Here is a 20,946-nt window from a genome sequence, read left to right on the forward strand (position 1 = left end):
AGGTGTGATCGGAGAATGTAGTGCCTATGGTTTTCAAGATTTAAAGGAAATTTGGGGAGAAATTGTGCTAGGTTTGTTTTTAGGGAAATTGAAATTGATTTAGGGTTTTGTTTTAGGAAAAGTTGCAGAGGAAATTTAACTCTTCGGACCTCCCAAGTTTGCATTTAAATAAATGACCCTAAAAATATTTTTGAATTTTTTTGAATTTAGAAAAGCTGACGTGGCACACTTAGGATTCATTAAACATTTAAAATGGGTTAAACTGAAAAGATTTAAACATATGTGGGTAAAATCATAATTAACGAAATTTTGTTTAAATTTTGAAATTTGAAAACGAGCCCCCACCTTCAAAATCGCTTAATCGAGCCATATACCCAAAAAATGACCAATGAACACATTTCATTTCTCTACGATTTCCAGCAACGATAGTGCCTTAATTCCGACAAATATTCGATCCTAAAGCTTCCCTACACACAACCATGGCTAACATTCACAAAGAGAAGGAAAACCTAACCCCACTCCGAATCCTAGAACCAACAGTTCAAAGGCTATCGAAGAAGACGCTCTGGTGGATCATCCAATGAGTCAAGGTGGTCCAGAGGCTAAGGAGACAACGACGGCACAAGAAAAGAGAGAAAAATTGGGAAATGGTTTTGAAGAGGAGGACGCTGGCGAGAATTCAAGTGAAGAGGAGGAGGACGCTGAAGAAAGGGTACGCTTTTTACTTTCTTTCTTTTTTAATTTGATGAGAAATTCGATTGATTTGTGCAAATTTTGGGATATGTAGTTGGTTTTTTTGTTATGATGGTTGTGGCGTTTTGTCGAACAGTTGGCAGGCATGGGGGGAAGGGCTTTGTTTGGCTTCCAAAGGATGAGGGAAGGCAAGGGAGATGTAGGGAGGTTGTTTGTGGGAGGTTGGAGGGCTGGGGATGGCAGGAGGTGGTGGAATAAGGGCAGCCCTCCAACCCCCTTATTCTGGCACCTCCTACCATCCTCAGCCCTCCAACCTCATGGAACCTACCACAATAGGCTCTGTATGGCTTGCATTGGCTTCCCCGATCCTGTCAAGGCCAAAAACATGCACTCCCCGATGCCCTCGAAGGCTATATCCCCCAAATTGTCAACTTATTGGTTGTTTTGGCTTTTTTTGCTGATATTTAGTTTATATCGTTTGTGTAGATTTTGCAAAGTGTAAATTATAAAGACTATGGGTTGGAGATTGTAAGCGATAAGGTACCATACTTCCCCGTAAGGGTGACAGTTATGTCAAGTTGGCAAGTTTTTACAAGAATATTGGAGATTTTAAAGGAACAGAAGAAGTGTATGGACCGGTTTAAAGAGAGTTGTTTCGGTCATTTTGTGAACATCGGAGAAAATTGGAAGAAGGCTTTCTAGGGGCAGGGAGTGCATTATATGTTGCTGCACTCAGTAAAAACCCAAGAAAAAAAAAATGAAAGGTGGTTCGCAGTGGATGGGAAGCCACTATGATTTAGGATGATGGAATATGCCCTAGTGACAGGCTTAAGATGCAAGGCATTTCTAGATGCGGAAGAGCAAGAGAGAATAAAAAAGAGTAAGGCAGCCGATAACTTGGCTAAAAAGGTTTTGGGGGGGAAGACGTCTATTACGAGACGTAATTTAAAGGAGAGGCTAGGAGAAGTTGGGTTTACCTCTTTAGACAAGTTCAAGATGTGTCTGGTATGATTCGTTCATTCGATCCTAATTAGGGATGTATACGAGCCGAGTCGAGTATCTCGGTACTCGAGCTCGACTCGTGATGAACAGTAGCGAGCTCGAGCTCGAGCCAAGCTCAATCGAGCTTTAATATTCCTGTTCGAGCTTGAGCTCGCAAGTCTGAAGTGGTACTCGAGCTCAAACTCACAAGTCTGAAGTGGTACTTGAGCCTAACTGAGCTCAATAATTTATTGTATTTTCTCTTTCTTCTTTTCACCTATCAATATCATCTCATTTTTTTTTTCTCTTTCTCCCCTCATTTTCTCTTTCTTCTTTTCACCTATCACCTCATTTTGTCACCTCAACTTTTTATTTCTCTCTTTCTCCCCGTCTCTTCTCTTCTATTTTCTTACTTCTTCAAATCTTCTCCTTCGTCTATATTTTTTTTTTTTCCTTTCTCCCTATTCTCTTCTCTTTCTTCTTTACTTCTTCCATATTCTCTTCTCTATTCTCACCTCCTCTTCTCTTTCTTCTTCTGCTCCTTCAGATTTTCTCCTTCATTATTTTTCTTTCACATTCTAAGCTCAAATGGAACCGAGGATGAATGAAGGTGAAAGAGATGAGTCTTTGTTTGAGCTTTGAAATGGGTTTTGAGTTTTTGTTTGANCCATATGAATGATGGTCCTAATGGTAACTGATTTCTGCAGGATTGCTATAGCTAAAGGAAAGTCATACAGCTACATACTTCAACTTGCAATTTCTCTTGGCCAGCTCTACGGTACTGCTGTATACTTCATAACTTCTTACTTGGAAGGCGATAAATTTGCTGCAAGCCCATATTACTACTATGCATACTACGTTGCTGCCAATGCCTCGTGGGTTGTAATACCTTCACTCATATGTATCCGGTGTTGGAAAAAGATATGTTCAGCTGTTCAGCTACAAGGCCAGAAGAAGACCAAAGTTCGCTGAGGTAGCATCCAGTATATTTCATTTGGGAACGTGGTAGTTTGGGATGACGTATTTCATTGTGTTGTTATTTCATATGATGGTAACGTTCTTAATTTATTAAACCTCAAGTGGGTTTATGTTGAAACAATAATTTATGACAATCAACCAGAGGTGCTTCTTTCCGGAGGAAATTTAACGAGAAAATTTAACTCCTTAGACCTCCCAAGTTTGCATTTAAAAAAATGATCTTGAAAATATTTTTCAATTTTTTTTTAATTTAGAAAAACTGACATGGCATACTTAGGATTCATTAAACACGTAAAATGGGTTAAAGTGAAAGGATTTAAACATATGTGGGTAATATTATAATTAACGGAAGTTTGTTTAAATTTTGAAAATTAAAAATGACCTCCACCCTTCAAAATCGCTTAATTGAGCCAAATACCCCAAAAATGATCGACGAACACCTTTGATTTCTTTGCCATTTTCGGCGATGAAAGTGCTCTATTTCGGCAAATATTTGATCTTAAAGATTTCTTACACAAAATCATGGTTGATATTCAAAAAGAAGAGGAAAACTCAACCCCACTTCAAATCCTAGACTTTGGCGGCGGCGACAGTTCAAAGGCTGTTGAAGAAGACGCTTCGGTGGATCATCCAATGCGTGAAGGTGGTCTAGAGGCAGATGAGACAACAACGACACAAGAACAAAAAGAAGAATCGGAAAACAGTTCTGAAGAGGACGTCAGCGAGAATTCAGGCGAGGAGGAGGACGCGGGTGAAGAAAGGGTACGTTTTTTACTTTTTTTTTTTTTTTTGAATTGGATGAGAAATTTGATTGATTTGTGCGAATTTGGTGGAGATGTAGTTGGTTTTATTGTTATGGTAGTTGTGGCATTTTGTCGAACAATTGGCGAGCATTGGGGGAGTGGCTTTGTTTGGGTTTCAGAGGATGAGGGAAGGCAAAGGAGGTTGTTTGTGGGAGGTTGGTGGTCTGGGGATGGCAGGAGGTGGCGGAATAGGGATGTGTGCGCTTTGCGTGGCCAGCCCTGCAATATGCAGGGCAGCCCTCTAGCCCCCCTATTCTGCCACCTCCTATCATCCTCAACCGTACAACCTCATGGAACCTACCACAACAACCTCTGTAGGGCTTGCATTTGCTTCCCTGGTCCTCTTGAGACCAAAAACACCCACTCCCCGATGCCCTCGAAGCCCATATCCCCCAAATTGGCAGCCTATTGGTTGTTTTTTTTTTTTTTTTTTTTTTTTTGGTTTATATCGATTGTGTAGATTTTCCGAAGCATAAATTATAAAGACTATGGGTTGGAGGTTGTAAGCGATAAGGTACCGTACTTCCTCATAAGGGTGACAGTTAGGTCGAGTTGACAAGTTTTTACGAGAATAATGGAGATTTTATGGGAACAGAAGAAGGGTATAGACCGATTCAAAAAGAGTTGTTTCAGTCATTTTGTGAACATCAAAGAAAATTGGAAAAAGGCGTTCTGGGGGCAGGAAGTGCATCATATGTTGTTGCACTCGGTTAAAAGCAAAAAAAAAAAAAAAAAGAAAAAAAAAAGAAAAAAAAAGAAATGTGGTTCGTGGTGGATGGAAAGCCACTACGTTTTGGGATGATGGAATATGCCCTGATGACAGGCTTAAGATGTTGGGCATTTCCAGATGCGGCAGAGCAAGAGAGAATAAAGAAGAGTAGGGCAACCGATAACTTGGCTAAAAAGGTTTTGGGGGGAAGGCATTTATTACAGGACGCAATTTAGAGGAAAGGTTAGAAGAAGGTGGGTATACCTCTTCAGAAAGGTTCAAGATGTGCCTGGTATAGTTCGTGCATTCGATCCTAATGACTATGACTCAACAAAAGCTGTTAATATGGATTGGGTGAAGTTTGCAAGCAACATGGATTTCTTTAATGCTTATCCGTGGGGACGAGTATCATTTCAGCTAACCATGGACTCCTTGTAAGGAAAAGACATGACATTAAAGCAGCACCAATCTGTCGAGAAGAATAGACCGAGCACGTACAATTTGTTTGGCTTCCTATGGGTAATGCAGGTAAATATTAATAGCTTTTTGTTATATTTTTTGTATTATATGTGTTTTAATTATGATATGGACTATTTTTTTACAATGTAGGCTTGGATGTATGAGGCTGTCCCTGTCCTAGCTAAGGCGGGGGGAGGATGAAGACTTCGGATGAGTAATCGCAATTTCCTAGGATGTGCCAATATGTATCTACATTATGCCATCACCGATGTAGCCTTTGGCCAAACGCTAGTAACTACTGTTAGAGTAGATGCCCTAGAGCCAATTAATTATTGTAGAATTGACTCTTTGTAATAATGTTCATTAATCAATAAAAGACATTTTATTCTATACCGCGTAAATCATTATTATTGCAATATGTATTGATATATGTCCTTAGAATGGTAGAACCATGACGAGGGTATCAAGTGTTTCAAATCTTGATAGTGAGAACCCTATGAGCACATATGGTGGCCATTCTAGAAACGTCCGTATCCCTAGTATTATTCTGAAGTAAAGGCATAGAATATACGGTAAGGCTATCATAGTGTTGAACGACCCTGTCGAAAGGCAGTGACTGATCTCACTTGTCAAGGTTGTTTGGTGACAACCTGGTGCAACACATGTGTGCTTGCTGTAGGCGAAGACACCGCAGCAAGTTCACTGGACTGACCCACCAGAGGATTTCATATGGATGGTAACCCTAGTGTCTATGGAACAAATCCTCTAATGAATGGTGGTACATGTGATCCTTAGACTTGAGATCACTGGAGCTCCTTGTGCACCGATTGGTGCAGTTTGACACTAGCCTAACGCAGTTATGTTCAGAGCTGTCAATACGGTGGTGATTGGCTGCATCAAGAAGTGTATCAAGACTATGGTGGATTGACAGAGGATTCATCACTCCTGGGTACGGGAGAAGTTATCTCAGGGCGCAATTCAGTATATGGCAATGACACTAAAACTGTGGCCACAGTGGGATTGAGTTGTTGCTCTATCCGGATTATAATACAGGTCGTTGGTCCAGAAACTAAATACATAATATCGAGAGTAAACGAAGGTTGAAACTATTTCTATGCCTTCGTCTTGTCGAGATAACAGATGATGAAAGGATCGAATTGTACAGTAACCATATCGTTGATAGGTAGCTACTTTGCTGAATCTGAATCTATCGGGTGGCCATGATGCCTTGCTAGGGGCCAATCTTGGTCTGTGTATTAGTGAGACGATTAATTGGTGTTAATCACGATACTATACACTGCCGGTATGATGAGGATCCTATGGGTCAAACACATAGAAGATAATTTAAGATCCAAGAAGATGGAATGGCGTTTTCGTCTTTTTAAGGCGATAGGGTATTTTGGTAATTTCACAATGCAATTAAATTTGCTGAAGGTCATAGCCTTTATTTAATTAGAAAAATTAAATAAGTGAAATTACGTTTAAATATGTGTTCACATATATTTAATTAAATCATCATTATTGTTAAATGTTAATATATAGATTAAATATATATTAATTGATTTTAATTGAGATAATGATGAAATAAAAATTAAATATCTAATTGTGAGTGTTTGGTAACATAAGGTGTTTAGGTTGGAGCCCAAGCCTATTCCATATTGGAATAGGGTAACTAATTTTTACTATAAAAGAAAATTGTTTCTTTGTAAAATAATGAGACTTTTTCATTATTTCATTCTCTTGAAAAACACAAACATTGTAGCCCCATTTCTCTCCCACGGCAGAAACCCATTTTGCCTAAAATCAATTCATTTTGATTTCATTCTTCTTTAATCTTAAAGCCAAAGAGGATCTAGCAAATCTCTCTTTGGTTCTTTGTGATTGTCTTCGTGTAGACTACGTCAGTTCGATCCTACGCTTGGGTCGGTAGCAAAAACGTTCAAAGACAAACGTGGTGGAGCCTCCAAACGTGCGTATGATTCTCTTAACTCATGATTAACCTTTTTGTGCAGATTTTACTTTAATATAAATTGTAAAATTATACCCTTGATCTTGGCTCATGTAAACGATCCTTATATTATATTTTTTTTGTTTCCGCTGCGTATATGGATCATTTACTAACAACTACATATGACAGTGTAACGAAAAAGGCCATTGGTATAGGTGCAACAAGGGGAGGCAAGCAGAAAAGATTGGCCACAGATGACTTCGACGGTGTCCTTGATGATTTTTAGTTTGATGACAGGATGATGTAGTATGTACGGGGGGAAAGGCCCAAACATGGCAATAGTTGGGCAAACATTAAAAGAGCATACTGCATTATGAACATCAAGGATATACATTAGATAACCGTCATCGCGCTACTAGAGGAGGGCTTGCTGTAGATCCTTGACTGCAACCCCAGTATTTGTCGAGAGAGGCGGTTAGAGACGGAGTTGCAGCCAATGTGTGTATTGTTCCCGCGGTTGTTGTGCGATAGCCGGATGTTTCAGCACTTGGGTGATGAACTACTGATGGGAAAATGGCCACTCAAGCGCCTTCTCGTCCCGACAAATGACTCAAGGTAAATTTTGTATAAAACTTACATAATACAATTGTTTTATAAGTTGATTCTAATGCTAATGTCTTCCTCCTATTGTAGTGCTGATTGTGGGGCATATTCACTGAAATTTATTGAGTTCCACATGACCAACACCCCGATGCACGGCTTGAATGACGAAACAATGAGCAACTGTCGGGAATGTTGGGCTGTTGAGTGCTTTTATGGGCATATGGATCCCTTTTGACCGACGATAACCCAATCCAAGTCATTGTTGATGCTATCATCAAAAGGTATGGAATTGGACTTAGAATTTTGTAGTTTATATGATGCTGTCTTATTGGGTTGTCTTGAATAATTGGATTGTCTTGAATTGGATCAGCTGGTGTTGTTAGGAGTCAGGTTGTTGATACTTGGGTTGTGGTGCTACTGCTGATGCTGATGCTGAAGGTGTGCTGGATAATTTTGGAGTATGGGGAAGTGGCTGAAGAGAATGATGAAGAGGAGGGATGGAGGCGGCCAGCCCTACTTTTGTTTTGGGTGTATATAGGAGATTTATTTGTTGTATATAATGTTGTAATTTAATGTAATTGACACATTTTAGATTAATACAAAAGCAATTCAGATTTCTCTCACTCTTTTGAGTTTGAGTTTATTTAGTATTCTTGTTACATGACATTGATGTGTTGATGCAATTAAGTTGTCAAATTCAGGAGAAAATAGGGAATTAATATGTGTTGGTGATTTTAGTTTGTCAAAATTCAGGAGAAAAGCTGGAAAAAATATGTATTGCCCATGATTGCTTAACCGATATATAAGCAACTACATATATCGCTTAAGCGACAAAGGGTTTTCTATAAAGGATCGCTTAAGCGAGACAATAAATCGTTTAAGCAATCATGCATCTGGGTAGATGTTTATACTGTCATGGAATTGATCACTTAAGCGATTCAAAATCGCTTAAGCGACCAAGGGTATAAGCAAAGAATCACTTAAGCGAGACCATAAATTGCTTAAACGATCGTGCATCTGGGCAAATTTTGATTCTGCCTCAGACTTAATCACTTAAGTGACCAAGGGTAAAAGCAAAGAATCGCTTAAGCGAGACCATAAATCGCTTAAGCGATTGTGCATCTGGGCATATCTCGATTCTGCCTCGGACTCGATCGCTTAAGCAACCAAGGGTAAAAGCGAAGAATCACTTAAGTGAAACTATAAATCGCTTAAATGATCGTGCATTTGGGCAGATCTTGATTCTGCCTCGGACTTGATCGCTTAAGCGATACCAAATTGCTTAAGTGACCAAGGGTAAAAGCGAAGAATCGCTTAAGCGAGACCGTAAATCACTTAAGCGATCGTGCATCTGGGCATATCTTGATTCTGCCTCGGACTTGATCGCTTAAGCGACCAAGGGTAAAAGCGAAGAATCGCTTAGGCGATCGTGCATCTGGGTAGATCTTGATTTTACCGGACTTGATCGCTTAAGCGACCAAGGGTAAAAGCGAACAATCACTTAAGTGATCGTGCATCTGGGCAAGTGTTGATTCTGCCTTGTACATGATCGCTTAAGTGACCAAGGGTAAAAGTGAAGCATCGTTTAAGTGATCTTAACTCTTGCTTATACGTGATCGCTTAAGCGACGGTACCATATCGCTTAAGCAACTAAGGCCATACACAAGATCGTTTAAGCGAGAAATGAAATCTCTTAAGCGATCCAATGTATTCGGATTATTTTTATTGCCTTTCACAAGATCGCTTAAGCGATTCCTTTTATTTTATTTTTTTGGAATAGGTTGTCCCATATTAAGTGACGTTAATGTGAACTTCGGACGTTCACAACATCACATGATTATTAACGTTAATGTTAAGCGACATCGGTTAGTAACACTTACTAAAGTCAATTAAGAAGGTTTATTTGCAACCTAATTCCATCAACACATATTAAAGTTACAATCGTATGATATATGGATGAATGTCATAGCACACTAGCATGACATGTTAGTAGAAACGTACTTGATTTCACAAATATGGATGATGTATTTGAGAATAATTAGATTGAAATAAGCTTCAATTTTGATTGTACGATTAGTTCAGTGAACCATGATCTGTCTTGTGTCAATTGATTTGATTATTTATATCACTTAATCGATTTTTTTTAAAATTATTTTTTAATTAAATTAGTTCTTTTACGTTTGTACTTAAACATGGTACATAAACATGGAAAAGAAATATTAAAGTATAGAATGTTTTTAAAATACCAAAGTTTATTACCCTTAATCACTTAAGTGATATATGGGGTTGCTTAAGCGATCCCATCTATTTAGCCTTGGTCGTTTAAGCGATATATGGTTTCTTTTAAGAGATCCTGTCTATTTAGCCTTGGTCGCTTAAGCGATAATAAATCGCTTACACGATCTTGTCAAAGGTAGAATAAAGGTCATCTGACTATAGTGGATCATTTAAGCGATCTTAGGTCTCTCTTAAGCGATCCAGTATGTTCAGACTTAGTCGTTTAAGCAATCATGTCTAGGCGCTTAAGCAATCACGTACAAGCAAGGATCAGGATCACTTAAGCGACGCTTGACTTTTACCCTTGGTCGCATAAGTGATTAATGATCGCTTAAGTGATTAATGATCGCTTAAGCGATCATGTACAAGGCATAATCAATACGTTCCCAGATGCACGATCGCTTAAGTGATTGTTCGCTTTTACCCTTGGTCGCTTAAGCGATTTGGGATCGCTTAAGCGATCAAGTCTGAGGCAGAATCAAGATCTGCCCAGATGCACAATCACTTATACCCTTTGTCACTTAAGCGATTTGTGATCGCTTACGTGATCAAGTTCGGGCCAGAATCAAGATCTACCCAGATGCACGATCACTTAAGTGATTTAAGGTTTCACTTAAGCAATTCTTCACTTTTACCCTTACGATCGCTTAAGTGATTTTTCACTTTTGGCCTTGGTCACTTAAGCGATTCTTAATCACTTAAGCGACCAAGGTTATTTTTCTTCTTATCTCGCCGATCTTTTGATATTGTGCATGTTTGAGTGAGAAATTATATTCCGTATTATGGCTGAGCTTTATATTCAGTCATAACCATTTATATTTATGAAATGAGGTATGTTTCTACTAACATGCCATACTCGTGACTAATTCAGTAAATTGATTGATTGTCTTGATACGGCAATGATGTTGATAATATTTATTTTGCTTGTCTTGCTTCTTTGAGCAGCTATCAGTGCTGTTCAGAGGTAATATGCGAAATTTTACTAACTTAAACCCTTTTTAAAATTGATGAAAATGAAAAATAATTAATTTGATTTAATACGTTATAAAAGATGATTTATTCAAGGTAACAATAAAATTTAAAACATAAAAAATTGAAAACAACAACTCTTCAACGGTTGGCTTTGGCAACTCTCTCGATTTCATCATTCTTCTTGATGACATAGCTAGAAATACAAGGACATAAAATCAGTTTAATGCACCGCAAAAGAGAAACATAATAACTTCATCAGATCGCTTAAGCGATCTGCTTGTCAGATCTACATATAAGAAAAGATCACTTAAGAGACCTTACGTCGCTGAAGCGATCTGGTGGCCACTAGATCTGATTTGAGCAGCAAATCGCTTAAACGATCTATTGTTCAGATTTGCAAATAGCAATCTTATGTAGTTTAAACGATCCAATCTTATCTGCAGATTGCTTGCTTTCTTGCTACTGATCAATTCGAACCTAATTTTTTGGATCTGCATGTGATCGATTCTGGCAACTGCTTCTCTTGTGGCCAGCTTGCTTGCAAATTGAGCACTTATTCATCCTCCGGGGAACCTTAGAGGCTGATGAAATACGCTTAACTCTTTTTCTTCCCTATTCAGTCTTCTTGAATGGCGGATGGATGATAATGTGAACCAACTCTGGTGGCACCACCCATTGCTCTTCTTGAGGAACTAGATATATCATTTTCGAATAAGCTAGCATGTAGTAATTTGCCATATAGAAAGGGGAGCAAAGTTCCATGTAAATTCTTAAACCAAAATCTAGCTTCCGTTGGTGTTTCAATGCTACTAGTGCATGAGGACAAGGTAAACGTTGAATGTCAAGCACTTTACAGTTGCAAGTTTTACTAAGAAGGTCAACTAGGGCAACCGAACCATAGCCGCGCACGGTGAACTCTTGAGCATTAAGAGAATAGGCAAACAATGCATTTGACAGTTCCTCGCAATAATTTTTCAACTGATGGAACAAGTGTTATGGTAAAATTATCTGACTCCGTACAATGCTCATGGAACCATCGTGACAATGTCATCTGGATTGCATCAAAAAGGGCAACTATTGGAAACTCTCTTTCTATTAACAACTTCAAATTTATGGACTCGGCTAAGTTCGTGGTCATGACATCAAACCTTCTTCCAGGAAACTAAGTTCTACTCCATCGCTTAAAACCAACATCATGCTCAAGATACTTAGCAATTCTATCATCCTTGATTCGGATTTGACAGAAGTGCTCCTCAAACTCATCAACTCAATAAGCTTTTGCTGCCATGTAGTATGTCTGAAGGAGGCTAGCACACTTAAACTTTTGTTTTATGTTCTCACCAAGGTGCCTCATATAGAATCCGTGATGTGCTTGAGGGTAAATAATGGCAATCCCCTTCTTTATAGAGTTGTGCCTATCAGATATTATGCATAACTCGTCACTGTCAGGCACTATCATATGTAATTGCTAAAAAAACCAAGTCCACGACTTGACATTCTTAGAGTCAACCACACACCATGTAACAGGATATGTGTGATTCTCGTTATGCTGTGCAGTGGCCACCAACAATGTATCTATATACTTTCCCATCAAAAAGCAACCATCAACAGCCAACACCTTTCTATTGTTTAAAAAACCCCTTATAGAAAAACCGTAAGCAACAAAAAAAATATTTAAACCTCATATTCTTGTCCCACTTCAAAGCTGTCTTGCTACCTTGGTTTATCAATTCAAGCATATAACGGTATGCTTCTAATATTGCGTACCTGTGTTTCGGCGTGCCCCTCACAAAATCTTATGCATGTTGTCTCCCTTTCTAGCATTTCTAGTAACTAACAGCACATCCCAACTCTATGCGCACAAGTCTCTGAATGTCTTTAAGAGATGGACCTTTCTCTTCAACGAACTAACTTTTGACAAATTGTCCCATAACATCAGTGGAGACTTGTCAACGCTCACCTGAAATATGTTACAAACCATATGTGTTCTCACAGGTATATGTGTTAACAATAAATTTTCCGGACTCCGTCAACCTTCTACAATAAACCCACCACTTGCACTTTCGGTCAAGACATGCAACCGTCACTACCAATGAATTAGACTTTTTGGTGATGAACTCAAAATTACCTCTCACGGCAACAAGTTTTGGCTTCCTCGCCACTTCCTCTTTGTTGTCAAATAAATACCCTACGCATAAGTCCGATCCATCAGCAAAAACATGAGCTGATTCACTACTACCTGTAATTTCGCCTCTGAACCTGCATAAAGGACCATAGTGTTCTCTTCCTCACAAACTACACCTTTACATAATCTGTATTTAAAGGAATCCCTACATCTACGGGAACATGTACGAGGTCCTCCTCATCAACATTTTCATTCTATTGCATATGACCAACCTCTTCTACAGTGTCCTTCTCACCACCTACTCTTGATTTTTCAACTAAGAAATCAATGCCCCCGTAGTTCAAATTAAAACCAGCATTCTCTTTTCCAACTTTCTCGTTATCCCCTTCCTTTGAACCAACTTCCAACGGTTTATCTACAAAAGAAACCCTTAAAATGGGTCTCAAACCATTATCGGCCACATCAATCATATATAATTTCACACCTTCATCCGACTTTAATATAGTAGGAGGTACCTTATAATGTTCAAGAACTCTGCTTAAAACATACTTCACAACTATACAACCACGTGAGCAACTCAAATCACCTCTTCAAATTATTTCATCAATCAACTCATCAAAACTAACCTTTATACTCACAACAATTGGTATAACTTCTTTGCTCTTCCCAATCCACTTCCAACAACTTTCTTCCTCCACCTACTCACCAATATATTCAACGCCTAAAACAACTTGTCCCATGTCTAATAATAGCCAAGTACTTATAATGCAAGAAAAAAAAATATTATTAACTAGTGTATTAAGGGTTGAAAGATTTTAAAAAGAATCTGCAGAGTCGTTTAAGCGATCTGGTGTATCGCTTAAGTGATCTGGTATATCGTTTACTGGATCGCTTAAGCGATCTGGTATAAATAAACCTGATCGCTTAAGTGATCTTCTGCCATTTACCTGATCGTTTAAGTGATTTGTTGCCATACACCAGACTTATGGCAGATTGCTTAAGTGATCTTCTGCCATATACCTGATCGCTTAAGCGATCTATAATCTACTGCATTATACCAGACATACCAAATCGCTTAAGCGATCCATCATATCTAGAATGCATTTTCAATTATCTCCACCTACAATCGGTGCTACCACCCCCAGCTACCCACAATGCAAGAAAATATTCAACAAATTTCACTCATTTCAACTTGCATTACATCAAACACAACCCAACAACCTAAACAACTAAATCAAAATCATAACCCAAACCCAATCCATCATTAAATCTTTGTAAATCGAAATATAAAATGAAAAAGAGAGATACACATACCTGGATGAAATGTCAGGAAGAGGAGGAAGAGGATGAGGATATGTGGCTGAGAAGATGTTAATGGCGGAGGAAGAAGATAATGTTAATGGCGGGAAGAAGAAGATGTACATGAAGGAGGAATAAGAAAATGTATAGGAAGAAGAAGATGTAGACAAAGCTTAGAAGAAACAACAACCAGGGGAGGGATGCGTTAATGGCGGGAGGAAGAAGAAGAACGTGTTTGGGTTTGTTTGCAAGAATTTCGGCTCTTTGGGGACATATTGTAATTTTTAAAAGATTACACAATACTTCATTAATCTTAATTAACCACTAATCATGTTTAATTAACCTTAATCAGTAATAAGGCTATTTACTTAACACTTTCAAACTACATGGCCTTTTAATTAAATTTGAACTTGATTTGGCTTTTTAATAAAATGCCCCAAATTTAACTGGCTGGACCTCCCAAGTTTGCATTTAAAAAATGACCCTGAAAATATTTTGTAATTTTTTTTAATTTAGAAAAACTGATGTGGCACACTTCAGATTCATTAAACATGTAAAACAGGTTAAATTGAAAAGATTTGAACATATGTGGGTAATATTATAATTAACGAAAGTTTGTTTAAATTTTAAAAATTAAAAACGACCCCCACCTTTCAAAATCGTTTAGTCGAGCCATATACCCAAACAACGACCGGCGAACACCTTTGATTTCTCTGCTATTTCTGGCGACAAAAGTGCCATATTTCTGGAAAATATTCGATCCTAAAGCTTCCTTACACAAAATCATGGCTGATATTCACAAAGAGGAAGAAAACCCAACCCCACTCCAAATCCTAGACTCCGATGGCGGCGACAATTCAAAGGCTGATGAATAAGAGGCTCCGGTGGATTATCCGATGAGTCAAGGTGGTCCAGAGGCAAAGGAGACAACGGCATCACAATAACAGAGAGAAGAATTGGAAAATGGTTCTGAAGAGGAGGACGCCAGCAAGAATTGAGGTAAGGAGGAGGACGCCGGTGAAGAAAGGGTACGTTTTTTACTTGTTGTTTTGAATTTGACGAGAAATTTGATTGATTTATGCGAATTTGGGGGATATGTAGTTGGTTTTATTGTTATGGTGGTTGTGGCGTTTTGTTGAGCAGTTGGCGGGCATCAGGGGAGTGGCTTTATTTGTGTTCCAGAGGATGGAGGAAGGCAAGGGAGGCCGTAGGGAGATTGTTTGTGGGAGGTTGGAGGGTTGGGGATGGCAGGAGGCGCACAACTGTGCGTGGCCAACACTGCAATATGCATAGCAGCCCTCTAGCCCCCCTATTCCGCCACCTCCTGCCATCCTTAGCCCTCCAACCTCATGGAACCTGCCACAATAGCCTCTATAGGGCTTGCATTTGCTTCCCCGGTCCTCTGGAGGCAAAAAAACACCCACTCTTTGATGCCCTTGAAGCCCATATACCCCAAATTGGCAGCCTATTGGTTGTTTTGGCTTTTTTTTTTTTTTTTTTTTCTGATATTTAGTTTATATCGATTGTACAGATTTTCTGAAGTGTAAATTATAATGACTATGGGTTGGAGGTTGTGAGTGATAAGGTATTGTACTTCCCTCTAAGGGTGACCATTAGGTTGAGTCGGCAAGTTTTTACAAGAATAATGGAGATTTTACAGGAACAAAAGAAGTGTATGGACTGATTCAAAGAGAGTTGTTTCGGTTATTTTATGAACATCGGAGAAAATTGGAAAAAGATGTTTTGAGGGCCGGGAGTGCATTATATGTTGCTGACGTAGTTAAAGCAAAAAAAAAAAAAAAAAAAAAAAAAAAAAATGAAATGTGGTTCGTGGTGGATGGGAAGCCACTATGTTTTGGGATATGGAATATACCCTGATGACAGACTTAAGATATGGGGCATTTCTAGATGCAGAAGAGCAAGAGAGAATAAAGAAGAGTAGGGCAGTCGATAACTTGGTTAAAAAGGTTTTGGGGGAGAAGGCGTCTATTATGGGACGCGATTTAGAGGAAAGGTTAGGAGAAGGTGGGTATACCTCTTCAGAGAGGTTCAAGATGTGTCTGGTATGGTTCGTGTTAGAGTAGGTGCCCTAGAGCCAATAAATTATTGTAGAATTCACTCTCTAAAATAATGTTTATTAATCAATAAAACGCAATTTTCTTCTTTATCATGTAAATCATAATTGCGTGTATTGATATATATCCTTAGGATGGTAGAACTGTGACAAGGGTATCAAGTGTTTCAAATCTTGATAGTGAGAACCCTATTATCACATATGGTGGCTATTCTAAAAATGTCTGTAGCCCCAGTATTATTCTGACCAAGGACACAGATAATACGGTAAGACTATCATAGTGTTGAACGACCCTGTCGAAAAACAGAGACTGATCTCACTTGTCAAGGTTGTTAGTCGACAACTTGGTGCGACACATGGGTGTGTAAGTAATTGATCTACCAAACGCAGCAGAAAACAAATATTCAATCGGTAAATCAATTACCTTTTTGCCAAGATCCGAGTATAAATTATGCCGTTTATATGTTTATAAACAAAATCTGTGTAAAATAAATCATAGTAAATAATCCATATAAGGATTAAGAACACATTATCGACGTTTGGAGGCTCCTTCGAATATCTCTGATTTCGGACACGAACATTGTTCATCGGTTACTGTTCACCAGCTATTGTTCACTATCTACTATTCACATGATTCTTCGCTAATCGATCTAAGGTAGGATCGCACTCATGGAAGTCCACACGAAGATAATCCGAAGAACCGACAATTGTTTTGGTAGAACAACTGTCGGCATCAAGAATCAAGAACAATCAAAATTGAAAAATTTTCTTCTTCACTTGAAGAAGAAAACATGAGAGAGAGAGAGAGAACCTTTTGGGCGGCTAGGGTTTTAATTGAATGAATAATTCTTTTTGTTTTAATTTTAAGTTGCACTTATATAGTGCAACAATTAAAACCCTATTCCACTTAGGAATAGTCATGGGCTCTAACCCTAGTTCACTCTTGCAACCAAACACACCCTTTATGGCATTTTAATTAATTAATTATTATTATAATTAAAATCAATTAATATATAATAATATATTAACATTTAATTAATGATAATAATTCATTTAAATATATACAGAGATATATTTAAATATAATCTCACTAATTTAATTTTAATAGTAAAATTAAGTATAGGCAACAACCTCAGCAAATTTAATTGCACTGTGAGATTACCAAAATACCATTTTGTCCTAAAAGACGAAAATACATTTCTCACAAATTGATTCTTAAATTATCTTCTAAGTGTGTGACCCATAAGCTCCTTATCATATCGACAGTGTGTAGTATTGCGATTAACACCACTTAATCGTCTCACTACACACAGACCAAGATTGGCCCCTAGAAAGGCATCATGGCAACCCAATAGATTCGGATTCAGCGAAACTGCAGCCTGTCAACAGTTTGGTTACTGTGCAATCAAATCCTTTCATCATCTATTATCTCATCGAGACTGAGGTACATAAATAGTGTCAACCTTAGATATCCTCGACATGTTTGTATTCAGTTACTGGACCAATGACAAGAATATTAAATTGGATTAAGCATCAACTCAATCCCATTGTGGCCACAGATTTAATGTCATTGTCATTTACTGAATTACCCAGTGAGATAACTTCTCCTATACCCAAAAGTGATGAATCCTTTGTCGATCCACCATAGTCTTGATACACTTCTCAATGTAGCCAATCACTACCGTATTGATAGCTATGAATAGAACTACGTTGGGCTAGTGTCAAACTACACCAATTGGTGTACAAGGCGCTCCGGTGATCTCAAGTCTAAGGATCACATGCACCACCATCTGTTAGAGGATTTTTTCCATAGACACTAGGGTTACCATCCATATGGAATCCTCTGGTGGGTCTGTCCAGTGAACTTGCCTCTAGTAAGCACCCATGCGTTGCACCAGGTTATCGGCAAACAACCTTGACAAGTGAGATTAGTCACTGCCTTTCAACAGGGTCGTTCAACACTATGATAGCCTTACCATATTATCTGTGTCCTTGGTCAGAATAATATTGGGGCTATGGACCTTTCTAGAATGGCCACCATATGTGACCATAGGGTTCTCACTATCAAGATTTGAAACAATTGATACCCTTGTCACGGTTCTACCATTCTAAGGACATATATCATTACATACACGATATAGAAGAATATGTCTTTTATTGATAAATAAACATTTATTATAGAGTCAATTTTACAATAATTGATTGGCTCTAGGGCACCTACTCTAACAGATTGTTTGTTGTAGACAAGTTCACTGGACAGACCCACCAGAGGATTCCATATGGATGGTAACCCTAGTGTCTTGGAATAAATTCTCTAAGGAATGGTGGTGCATGTGATCCTTAGACTTGAGATCACTGGAGCGCCTTATGAACCAATTGGTGTAGTTTGACGCTAGCCTAACGTATTTCTATTCAGAGCTATCAATACGATAGTGATTGGCTGCATTGAGAAGTGTATCAAGACTATGGTGGATCAACAAAGGATTTATCACTCCCAAATACGGGAGAAGTTATCTCACAGCGCAAGTCAGTGAATGGTAATGACACTAAAGTTGTGGCCACAATGGGATTGAGTTGTTGCTCAATCTAATTTATTATTCCGGTCATTACTCCAGTAACTGAATACAAAGATATTGAAGATAACTGAGGTTGTCACTATTCTGTACCTCAGCCTTGATGAGATAACAGATGATGAAAGGATCGGTTTGCACGGTAACCATATCATTGATAGGCAAGTTGTTTCGCTGAATCCGAATCAATCGGGTGGCCATGATGCCTTGCTAGAGGCCAATCTTGGTCTGTGTTTAGTGAGATGATTGATTGGTGTCAATTGCGAGACTACTCACTGCCGATATGATGAGGAGCCTTCGGGTCACACACATAGAAGATAGATTAAGGATGAATTGGTCAGAAAGGGTGTTTTTATCATTTGTGATGAAAGGGTATTTTCATCATTTATGATGGAAAGGATATTTTCATCTTTTGAGATGAAAGAGCATTTTGGTAATCTCACAGTGCAATTAAATTTGTTGAGGTCGTTGCCTATATTTAATTTCATATTGAAATTAGAATTAGTGAGATTATGTATTTAAATATATTCATATATTTAAATATTATATATATTATTTAATATTAATATTAGTGAAGATAATATATATGAAATATGAAATTCATATTTGAATTTAAATATATATATTCAATATTAATATTTGATGATATTAATAAAGATAATATATGAATATGAAAATCATATTTGAATTTGAATAAGATGCCATGTGGATTATTACCTTGTTTGAAAATGAGGATTTACTATTATAGTCATGGAATAAATTTATTCATAACTAAATTAGGGTTTTAATTTTTGTTGCATATAAAAGGCAACTTAAAATTAAAATAAAATGGGAGAATACATTAATTAAATCCAAGCCACTCATTTCACTCTCTCTCACGTTTTTCACTTGGTGGAGAAGAGAATTTTTCTTGAATAAAATTATGCATCCTTTTTGCTTGTGTGTCTTGCTAGCACTTGAGACCGCAAGTCAATCGCCATCCTGTCTTCATGTGGATACCGAGAGTTCACTCTTATCTTAGAGTGGGAGCAATTCGTATCGATTGAATGAGCCTCCTAATGCTAGTATGAAATCTAGAAATTTTATATTCAATATCATTTCATATGTAAATAACGTAAATCGGGTATAAGGTTCTTGGGTTCAATGTTGGTGTTTGAGATTTTACTTTTGTTTTCTGTTGCGTAAACCCTATCAGCGACTAACAGTCTGTGCATTCGATTTTAATGGCTTTTGACTCAACAAAAGCTATTAATATGGATTGTGTGAAGTTTGCAAGCAACATGGACTTCTTTAATGCTCATTCATGGGGACGGGTATCATTTCAGCTAACCATAGACTCCCTGCAAGGAAAAGACATGGAGTTAAAGCATCGTCAGTCTGTCGAGAAGAATAGACTGAGCACATACAATTTGTTTGGCTTCCCATGGGCAATGTAGGTAAATATTAATAGCTTTTTGTTATATTTTTTGTATTATATGTGTTTTAATTATGATATGGACTATTTTTTTATAATGTAGGCTTGGATGTATGAGGTCGTCCCTGTCCTGGCTAAGGCAGAGGGGTGAATGAAGACTTCGGATGAGCGACCGCAATTTCCTAGGATGTTGCGGTGGCACATCGAGAAGTGTACCCATTAGGATTACGACAAAATAGACATGGAAATTCAAGCGGCCCGGGTAAGATTAAAGGATTAATCTTTCGAATATGCACTTGCTTTTCAATGTGGCTTAAATTTGATTGATTTTTTTTCTTATTTCAGCGAGTCCTTCGTCCTTTCCTCACCGCTACTAAGGATGAAGCGGAAGAGGAGTATGTTACATCTTTTAAAGTGTTGGACGATGTAGCAGATGAAGGGATAGAGCGCCTAATGCGGGACCTAGAAGGGGTCACGTATGTGAGCGTAGTTGCAGGGCCACTGCTGGAGAATGTTGTTGACGCCAAGGATGATGAAGCTCCAATCGACAGGAAGGAGAATGAGGAGGAAGATGAAGAGGTTCGTACGCCTCCACCCAATTGGCAAACTGGTACAACAAGTACTACTTTGTTGAGGCATCAGGGTCGGGAGAATGAGGTGCTTAACCTCATAAACGGTCTATTTGAGAGTTTTACAATAGCCGTTTATGAGATTTACAATAGCCATTTATGAGAGGTTTGAGAAGATGGAAGAGCGGATGAAAAAGGTGGAGGAGAAAGTTGATAGGGTCGCGGAGAAAGTTGGTAGAGTGGAGGAGGAAGTTGGTGGGGTATTGAAAGTGGTTGAAGTGCAACCTGAGCATAAATGAGAGAACCGAAAGAGTTAGCACGTAATTTCTCCTTACACAATAGTAACGTATAGAAAGAAGAGGAAAGCAAAGAAAAAAAAATGAGGAATTCCGTGAAAGTGGAGAAACAAAAATGGAAGAGGGTAAGGAGGAAGGCGGAGGAAGGCGGAGGAAGTGGGAAAGTGAAAATCGAG

This window comes from Pistacia vera, unplaced genomic scaffold (genome assembly GCF_008641045.1).
Source record: "Pistacia vera cultivar Batoury unplaced genomic scaffold, PisVer_v2 Contig233, whole genome shotgun sequence".
NCBI lineage: Eukaryota > Viridiplantae > Streptophyta > Magnoliopsida > Sapindales > Anacardiaceae > Pistacia > Pistacia vera.